The sequence below is a fragment of the Lissotriton helveticus genome, chromosome 12 (assembly GCF_964261635.1).
Source record: "Lissotriton helveticus chromosome 12, aLisHel1.1, whole genome shotgun sequence".
Lineage (NCBI taxonomy): Eukaryota > Metazoa > Chordata > Amphibia > Caudata > Salamandridae > Lissotriton > Lissotriton helveticus.
In genome coordinates this window covers 6217029-6225637 of record NC_136073.1, presented here as the reverse complement: position 1 = coordinate 6225637, position 8609 = coordinate 6217029, and positions in this window count along the sequence as shown.

The window sequence follows — 8609 nt, the reverse complement described above, 5'->3', positions numbered from 1 at the left end:
AACGGGCTGGGGTGGAAAAGGTACCCTGCCGAGGGTCGTTCAGGATGCAAAGATGAAACTATGGGTTTTGGCAAGTGGCTTCTACATCCGTGGCTGGGTCAAGTGCGCATTTCAGCTTTTATATTGGCAAGCACCACTTAACCCAATTGTGTGATCTTGGGCAAATCACCAGATATCCGTGTGGAGGCTGCGCCGAAATTCCATTGCCCAACAAAAATGTGTCCGGCTCACGAACAGATGAACTGCATTTGTGAAATGTACAGCCTTGTGAACTAATGTACTCTATCAAGAAACGTGCCATATTCTAGTATGCATTAACATTTAGTTAAGGGTAATAGTATTTGTGTAAATGAAGTGATGCTGCTGTTTTCTGTAATGCAAATGAATATTTGGAGTGGGAAGTGGAAAAGTAGGTGCTCCGAGTGGCAGAGGGTGCTGAAGCGGTTATCTGCCTGTGAGGAACAGAGTAAAAGAGATACAACTTAAGAAGGAATTGTGAGCCGGTGGATGGTTTAAATTTATTCCATCCATCCTGGACCATTCTGCAGTGGTGCTGGCCAATTTTATGCTTACTTATGCTGGGCATATTTTCGTTAATCTTGCACACACATTTGCACCCATTGGTTTTGTATGTTGTGTTTGTGCTGGACAGTTGTGCAAATTCCACTGCAAAATTACCCTGCACTAGTTAGAAAATTTCCCCAAACCAGTCCAGAATTGCCCCGGATCAATGCTAAATTGCCCAGCACCAGGACAAATCATGTGATATGGCCATCATGGAAGGGTCCAGTTGTAGGTCTTTAAGTTTCAAGGCATTTGCCCGTTTACCCAAACCGTACACCAGGCGGGTTGTCTGCGCATTGGATTATATCATTATTTCGGTACTTTTCAACTTGGTAACACTCTATGGGCATTGGATGCACCTCATTAGTACCAGTTTAACACCTCAATATAGCGATATAGCTTCATGTTGTTAAATAACTAAAAAAGCTAAGATATCTGTGTTTGTTGTAGGAAAAATTGCCAAATAAAATGCCGCAAAATTGCCGCTAAATTTCCATATTTGTGCCGCTAAATTTCCATTTTTGTGCCGCTAAATTTGCGAATCCATGCCGCTATATCCTGGGGGGTCTGGCCTGGGTCATTGCCTGAGTACATGGGTAGGGCCTGGATGATTAGTGTACTGCAAGGAGAGTGCATGGGGAGTTTATAAGTGCTTGTGTTTTGGCGGAGTGATTGGATACGTACATGGTGCTCTCTGGGTGAAGGGATGAAGTCCACTTGTTTCCTGAGGTCCTCAGGACACAAGAGGACCTCATCGCCCCACCAGCAGTGCGCCAAGAGGCGCCTTTGCAGAGTGGTTTAAAAAGGGGAGTGGTCTCGGACCACCCTGCTGCAATCCAGCTGTGTGGCGCTTACTGGAGGTACCTGGTGGGCTAGTTGACCCCCAGGAACCCTCAGTATTCAAGGGGACTTAATTCCCCAACTTAGAACACGCCAGGTGGCGCGTTTGCTGAGTGGTGCAGGAAGGGGGCGGGGCATCCGGCGAGATGCCGGCTTTTCTTTTTGTTTTTATATTTGTAGAAGGGGGCTGTGTAGCCCCCCCTTGTTTTACTATTTTTTGTGCCCTGGGGACCTCATCCCCCAGGTTCTGATCATTTATAAAAAATAACGGGAAGGGGGCCCCGGAACCCCCCCCCCAGGGCATTGTCTTATTTTTATTTTAAAAAAATAATTTAAAAAGTACGGGAGGGAGGCCGGGTGGCCCCCCCTTCCCTTGGACACTTCTGGCCCCGGAGACCCCATTCCCCGGGGCCTGGCCAGCCTGTGTTTTTTTTTTAGGAGGGGGGCCATTGGAGGAGAATTGGGAATGTCACAACCAGGGCGCAGAAGAGTCCTCCGCAGGCAGGTCTGAGGTTGGCAGGGGCGTAACACAGGCCCCTGAAGCCCCCGCAGTGCGCGGGGGGCCCCCGAGCTGAAGGGGACCCTCACAGCACTGTACTCAGTCTCAGGCCTGAGAGTTTCGGATTAGATCCAGAGGCTGGAGCGGGGCCCCTCTGTGTACCTTGTATGGGGGGGCCGCCGGGCCCTTCAACTTTCCTTATGGCTGTGGATGAAATAGCTAATAATTTATGGTCTCCAGATGTGATATTAACTATACAATTCTGCTGGATTCGGACTCTGCTCCACCAATCAATCGAAAATAAGCGTGCTAATTTATTTGTTTTGTTGTTCTTGTATTTTGTACATACATTTTTATCGCTCTTCAAAAATTCTAGAAAATGTTACTGATGTCCTTGTCATGCGCAACAACCCTAAAGGGAATTGGATGCTAGGAGCAGCGGAAATGACATCACTAGGTTATCACCTTGTCCCACCTTTAGCACTTCAACAGTTTATTCTTTGCTGCACATGTATTAGGCAAATGGCAAGCAGTGGAAACTACAAGTGGCTCTCAGGGCTCCCAGGGCAGAGTTCACTTTCTTTTCCTCCAGTTACCCTCATGGCCCACAGACAAGAGGTAACAAGGGAAGTGCAAAGGGTACAATAGGGCAAGCACGGGGTAGATATCTCTGGTCACCACTCACTGGCATCCATGTTAGAATTTGAGTATTTCTGAATGCTATGACGCTTCTCCCACGTGCAGCTTCACCTCTTAAAGCCCTGTAAGGCCGGGTACAGTACAAGCACTGCCCTACCTGGCCCAGTGTGATCTTTAGTAATTATATTGAAATAATTCACAAAAAAGGTGCTACCTGCACAAAGGGAATATTTATAGGGACTGAGACTCATCATACTGAAACGAAGAGAAATAACTGGATGAACCAGTCACCTCTGACATGTCCAGCTTATTTGCTTCTTCGAGAGTCTGCATCTTTGAAACTGTGAAACCTATTTCAGCCAAACCATATTTGGATATGTTTATGACAACTAAATCAGTGGCGAAGCCTGGGTGCCTGGAGCTCTAATGCAAGAAAGGAACAAGCATTGACAAAGCAAATAGGGCTCGCCTTTTGGGTGTTGCCAATGGTTTTTAGCGATGCTGTACAGAAACCCTGATCCTGTGCAGCACGGCTAAAGAGGACCCGATGCGGCACAACATGGATAAAGAGGAATATGGGTATAGAGGACCCAATGTTGTGCAGCATAGATAAACCGGAATATATATTTTTAAAAATCCTAAGACACAACCTGTAGCATCATTTTGTAGGCGCACGCATGTCCTTTTTTAGTTCTCGCCAACACAGTGCATACAATGTACTGCAAGACGTATTGTTTGCAATTCAGTGGGCTTATGAACTGCCTATAGCATACTACTAGTTGTTTTTGTTTTCACTCATATTTGCAATCTTTCAATTACTGAGCTCCTGTAGGCGTCCCTTCCTTTCTTGTGTTAGCTCCTTCCTGGAGCATGGACCAAGTACATGTGTTCTTCCTTGTCTTTGTTCTTCCTCGTCTTTTTGCAACACACTATTGTTTATATATAAGTGTTTCAATATTACTCCTAGACATGCAGTGTGCTTTCCTACCATTACCACTGGCTTATGGCTTCTTATTTTTGTTGCTTTCACCCTATCTGTCATCTCTATTGATGCTTTAGTTACTTACATACACAACTGAACTTCTCTAAGCCATTCTACTCTACGCCACTCCACTCTACGCCACTCCACTTTACTCTAAACCACTCTGTTCTATACCACTATGATCTACTCTACGCCACTTCTCTCTGCTCCACTGTATGTCATTCCACTTGACAACACTCTAGGCAACTCTGCTTTACTTTACTCTATCCCACTCCACCCTACGGTGCGCCACTGTACCCCACCCCACCCCATTCTATGCCACTCCACTCTACGGCCCCCCATACTCCTCTACAACACTCTGCACCACTCCTCTCCACACAATGCCCCTCTATGCTACTCTACTCTATATCACTCCACTTTACTCAACGCCACTCTATTCCACTCGGTGCACAGACATAATATCGACTCCAAAATATCGTTTGGACAGAATATCGAGTCAAAAATATCGTTTGGACAAAATATCGACAGGACAGAATATAGACAGCCAAAATATCGTTTTTAAGGTAAGTGAAGTAATATCGACTGTAAATAATATAGAAAGTGAAAATATGTAAGTATATAATATAGATAGTAAAAAAAATCGTTTTTATTTTTAGGGTTCAGGGTCAGTTTTCAGTTTTTGAGTAAAGGGGTATTTTTAGGGTTCAGGGTCAGTTTTCAGTTTTTGAGTAAAGGGGTATTTTTAGGGTTCAGGGTCAGTTTTGGGTTTTTGGGTAAAGGGGTATTTTTAGGGTTCAGGGTCAGTTTTCAGTTTTTGGGTAAAGGGGTATTTTTAGGGTTCAGGGTCAGTTTTCAGTTTTTGGGTAAAGGGGTATTTTTAGGGTTTAGGGTCAGTTTTCAGTTTTTGGGTAAAGGGGTATTTTTAGGGTTCAGGGACAGTTTGGGGTTTTTGGGTAAAGGGGTATTTTTAGGGTTCAGGGTCAGTTTTCAGTTTTTGGGTATTATTTTATTATATTTTGTTACTATATATATATGTTTTAATAAATATGAAATAAAAAATATTTATTTAACTTTCATTAATTATTTAATTATTATAAGTTAATTTAAGTAATTTTAAGTATATTTTAGTAATTAATTATTAATATTAATTTAATTTAACACTGTTTTTAGTAAATACGATATTTTTTTACAACTATATTTTTGTAAACGATATTTTTAACTCGATATTTTTGTACTTACCTGTTTGTAGATAGAAACTCGATATTTTGACTGTCGATATTTTGTCAACGATATTTTTGATGGTCGATATTCTGTCCCTCGATATTATTTCAGTGATCCATTCCACTCCACCCCTCTCCCTATGCCCCTCAACTCTATGATGCTCTACTCTACGTTACTCCATCTTACTATACTCTATGCCGCTCTACTGTGTGCCTCTCCACAACATACAATGCCAATCTACAGCACGCTATGCCAATTCATTCTACTCCACGCCACTCTGCGCCACTCTACTCTGAGCAACTCTATGGCACTACACTTTACTCCATCCCACTGGTGCTCCACTCTACTTTATGCCAATACACTCAATGCCACTGTACGGCACTCTACTCTACACCACTCCTCTCTATTTTACCCCACTCTAAACCACTCTACTCCAGGCCTCTCTATGGCACCCCAAATGAAGGCACTCTACTCTATGCCACTCTAATCTCTGCATCGCTCCATACCATGCTACTTCACCTCACTCTATGCCACTCCACTCTGCACCACTCTGTTCCATGCCACTACACACTATGCCACTCTGCTCTACGCCACTCTATTCTATGCCGACTTACTCTACGCCACTCCACTCTTCATTACTCTACTCTAGGTCATTCCGGTCCACTCTACTCAATGCCTTAACTCTACTCAACGGCAATTCACTCTGCACCACTAAACTTCTGGGTGCCTGCAAAGAGGTCACCCGGAAGCTCCAAGTGGTTCAGAACATGGCTGCCCGTCTCCTCTGTAATTTGCCTAGAACTTCCTCTGCTTCTTCCTCCCTGCGTAGCCTGCATTGGCTGCGCATAGAATCCAGGTCCAAATTCAAAGCATTATGCTTTATGCACCGTATCAAAGCTGGAAAATCCCCTCACTATTTATCCACTTTAGTTCAACAATATTGTCCCTCGCGCACCCTTAGATCGTCCACCCACTGCAGATTCTCTGTCCCCCGTTTCAAGCGTGCCAGAGTTGGAGGGCGCTCTTTTTCTTACCTGGCACCCACGCTTTGGAACTCGCTTCCCATCCCTTTGCGGTCTGAAACATGTTATCTCAAGTTCCGCAAAGGAGTGAAAACATGGCTGTTTTCCCGATAATCTGTTCCCTACATTTCCGTCTGCCTTCTAGCACTTCTGTTCCCCAAGCGCCGGGAAACCCACGGGTAGCTGTGCGCTCTACAAAATCAGATATAATAATAATAATAATAAACTCTACACAACACCACTCCACTCTACACCATTCTACTCTACACCACTCCACTCTACACCACTCCACTCTACATCTCACCACTCTACTATACGCCACTCTATTCTATGCCGACTTACTCTACGCCACTCCACTCTTCATTACTCTACTCTAGGTCATTCCGGTCCACTCCATTCAATGCAAAACGTGTGCTCATGGGTGAGCGTGTGTTTGTGTTGGTGTGAATGCACACCTTCGTATACACGATGCCCAAAGTGACGTTCCCGTGACAAGACAGACCACCTGACATTATTTAACGCAGCTATCCACACCTGTGATATATGTATTACATTGAAAGTGTTGTTATTAGTCAAATATGTATCCGAAATAATACTCTATTTGGAGAATAGGTGATAATTTTATACAATTGCTATATGTGTGGCTGCATCCTCGTGCTGTGAGATATGAAAAGCACGCAGCGTGTGTTTTGACTCAAGGGCTGTGGTACGAGCTCATGTTATTTTTCGTGATGGCTACCATTATTATATGAAAACAATGAATAGGTCTATGCTATATACAGGAGGAGAGGGCACTGCTTTAGAATGGCCTTAAGGCGCCATAAAGCGCCCAGAAGCCTTTGTGGTGCGGTTCTTAGAACAAAGGACGTCTGTAGCTCCCTTGGCCCTCAAGTTCACCGAACTCTCCAGATCACTTGTTCCCCGTGTGTAGGAAAGGAGCACACAGCGGCGTCTGTAACAGCAGCTTTTATAATGGATCTAGATATATGGGAACACGGTGTCTTTCAGTAGGCAATTTAAAACATCTGTTGAGCATTAAATGATCAGAGGGCGGGCGGCATGACCTGTGTACTCAGCAGGCATTAATCACAGCTTCTGGTGTTCATGCTGAATATATGATTATACCACGATTTCAATTACCACGCATGGCTTTACCACGCGAATTTTACATCGCAAGTGGCTTTACCACGCTGGTATTTACAACGTAGGATTTTACTACGCCTAGAAACGTCTTACCTGCACGTCTTTCTCTACGAGCCCTTACTTCCATCCTCCATTGAAACAAGCGTCAAAACACGTATACCAAAATAAAAAAAGGACTGTTTTTTTGACGTACACGGCACGTCTTTGGGGGAGGCTCTTTCCTTTTTCTTTTAAAATTATGTTCGTTTTTTTTTTTAAAGTAAACTGCTTGTTATTTTTTGGGGGGGAGACCCCCCCCAGCCCCCCTCTGCCCCCCGCTTGTTATTTTTGGGGGGGGAGACCCCCCCCAGCCCCCCTCTGCCCCCCAAGCCCACGCAGAACGACTCGAAGGAATACCACATCTCCCCCCCAGCCCGTGGTAAAGACGTCGTGGAAGGCACCCTGCGTGGAAGGCACCCTGCGTGGTAAGTGTCACGTGGTAAATGTTAGTAGTGGTAATGCCTTCGTGGTAAATGATGTTTCCCGTTCATGCTAGCAATATTACATTGTTTACAGGTAGCGCTCCTTTCCACATCCTGCGTTTCCAAGTGCTGTGAACCTCAGCTGTTCTTGTTTTCCAATGCAACTTACCGACCTTGTCATGATAGAACGCTGAGTCGGCTCTGGCAGGATGTAAGTCTTGACCAGCAGTTCATCTCATATGGCACTGGTTTCTGTTTTACTCCCATCTGTTTACCACTAGTGTTCTTAACAGAATCAAAACCTTGCACGCTTGGGAAGTGAACGAGTCTCAACAACTGCACACATTACTTTACAGTACTCAGTGCTCCAATGACAGAGAGGGCGCTGACTGCTGGTTCAGCATTGTGTCTAGGCGCTTTGGCGGTATGTCAGAACACTGCGGCTAATGATGTAAACATGTGTTGACCCTCACGATCGATTATATGGTTCGGATCACCATACTTGGGGAGTATAGATTCACTATTTCATCTCTCCGGTGTGGGAGTGGCCGCCTGGCCATTGGAAGGATGAGGCCTGCCCGCCTCAGCTCCCCAAAGAGTCTCTGTACCCCCTGCCAGCCTCTGTAGATGCAGCACCCAGCCAGACATGACGTCCCTGCACCCTCTGCCAATCCCAGCGGTACCAGACTCTGTACACATGCAACCCCAGCCAGCCAGTCCCTGTATCCTCAGTCAATCAAAGCACTACCAGCAGGGACGGCTCTAGGCTCATGGTGGCCCTGGGCAGGGAGCGTAGGTAGGGGGCCCTGGAAGAGGGGGTCCGGGCCGAGCCCCCCGGAGCTCAGGAACCAGGAGGAACGTAGGCGCGGAGGCCAGTGAAGAGGGGGGGACTGGTGTCAGGGGTTTGGAAGTGGAACGGAGCCGGAGGCTAGGGGCCGCCACGCAAATATGTATCCATCCTCAGATGATTATTATATTAAGGATATATATTGGCGTGGCGGCCCCTGGGGTTTGGCGGCCCTGTGCAGGTGCACAGCTTGCAGGCCGCCCCTGCTACCAGTCCCAGCAAACCCCGCCAGCCTCTGTACCCCACCAGTCTTTGTACTCAAACCAGTTACCACATTTCTGGTCTATTCCCGTAGCCCCAGACTGCCCCTGCTCCCAGGTCCTGCACCCCCAGCCAGTCCCAGAGAGATACCAGCCAGTCTCTGCATCCCTGGCCAGGCCGGATACCCCCA